Below are 2,202 nucleotides of genomic sequence, written 5' to 3' on the forward strand. Positions count from 1 at the left end.
CTCTCATACCTATATGGTTCTCCCTCATAGTTAACCATTCAGAATTGCTGATAAAAGTGCCTCCTCCAGCACTCCCTTCCCCTCCTGCAACCCCTCTTTCTCCCGCACCCCTTCCTCCTCCCGCACTCCCTTCTCCACTCGTACCCCCTCCTCCACCCGCTCGTCCTCCTCCACCCGCTCGTCGTCTTCCTCCCGCTCGTCCTCCTCTCCCGTTCCCCAAATCACGACCCAACACGACCCAGCACAACTTCTAAACACCTCAAATCTACCACTTCTCAACATTAACTTACGTAGCATTATATCAAGGAAGACCCAACTCCTCCATATTATTGACACTTACGACCCGGACATCATAATAGGTACAGAAACATGGCTGGCATCAGACACAGACTCTGCGGAAATCTTCCTTAGTTGTCAAACATAGGCCAGACCTTGACACAGACTGAGGGGTCACCTGGATTCACCTACATATTTCTAACTTTAAATCACTCTTGCTCGCCGCTTTCTACAGACCTACTCCTTCCAACACAGAATACTTACAGAACCTTCACACATCTCTCGTTCGCATCACTCTAGACAAACACATTTGGATCGCAGGTGATTTCAACCTCCCCGACATCGACTGGACTTCTACACTCCCTTTTGACTCCACTGATGTAGACACCCCATATCCGAATATCCCCCACACGAACAGGCGCTAGTTACACGATACCTCCATTGACATCATAAATACATTCGCACTCATACAAACAGTACTCAAACCAACGCGAACCCAAGTCACCACATGCCCCACTGGCGACAGAGGCCCTTCAACGACTGCCCACACGCCAGACCTATTTTTCACAAATAACACACTCCACATAACAAACACCGAGGTTCTTCCAGGGGTAAATGACCACGACATCGTTCTTGTTGATGCAAACCTCCGACCGACCAGACAGAAATGCAGATGTGGACCTAATTTGCCCTGCTCTAGAGCCAACACAGACTCGATCATAAGGGACATGACGACTTACAGAGACAACTTTCTATCTTCTGACCCCTACTCACGACCTCTTGATGAAAACTGGAAGAGCCTGAAACACTTCATACACACATCCAACAAACATCACATCCCACAAAAAATACCTTTGAGGAGGTACACACTCCCCTGGTTCTCCAGAGGTCTCTGCAGACAACACCACGCAATCATACAACACACCAAAGAATTGGGCCAATTTCAAATCCTTCCAAAACACATTTGCCAAAAACATGAAGAAGGCACTCTTATTACCACACCAAAACACAAAGTTCATCAACTCGACACAGTTCCACTCTGTCTTAACACAAGAAAACCCCATTACACCGAACATGCCAAACAGCCCCCGCCCACCCATCCCGACTTAGACATAAGGACAAATGGAATAATGAAAATAAAAAATGCTGGAAACAGTGGACACAAACAAAGCAAATGGATCCAACAAAATCCCTCCCCTTTTCCTCAAAACCTGTGCCCCCGTCCTCACCCCTATCCTCCAAATCATATTCACATAATCCTTCAGGACATTCTCTCTCTCACACGACTGGCTTCGTGTAGACATCACCCCTCTTTTCAGGGCAGGTGACTGGAGTGACCCATCAAATCATCGCCCCATCTTCCTCACCTCCATCATCTCCAAAATCTTTGAACATATACACAAACACATAATGAATCATCTCGACACTAACAACATATTGACACACAACATGGATTGCAACCCACACGATCATGTGAATCCCAACTCATTGTTCTCATCACAACATTTCCAGACTCCTAGACAGATGTGACATTAAGCAGGTAGACACTATTGTACTAGAGTTCGCCAAAGCCTTTAACAAAGTCCCCCACATAAGACTGACTCAAAAACTACAGTTTCACAGAATCAATGGACAAACTTCACTAGATCATAGACTTTCTTTCTCAACGTGTTCTCCTTGAAGGTACTATACCCGGCCTTCTCCTTTTAATACTCTATCCACTCCTAAATCTACAACTAGACTTTTTGCTGACGACAGCCTCATCTATCGACAAATTAAGATATCTGATGACTGTAACCTCCTCCAGACTGACCTAGACTCCATCTAACAATGGGAAGCCACATGGCAGATGAACTATCAGCAAATGCAAAATCATAAATTTCACTCACTCCCAAGCATCTATAAAATTCCATATTCAATCCACTC

Source organism: Penaeus monodon, chromosome 32 (genome assembly GCF_015228065.2).
Source record: "Penaeus monodon isolate SGIC_2016 chromosome 32, NSTDA_Pmon_1, whole genome shotgun sequence".
In the NCBI taxonomy this organism is placed as follows: Eukaryota; Metazoa; Arthropoda; class Malacostraca; order Decapoda; family Penaeidae; genus Penaeus; species Penaeus monodon.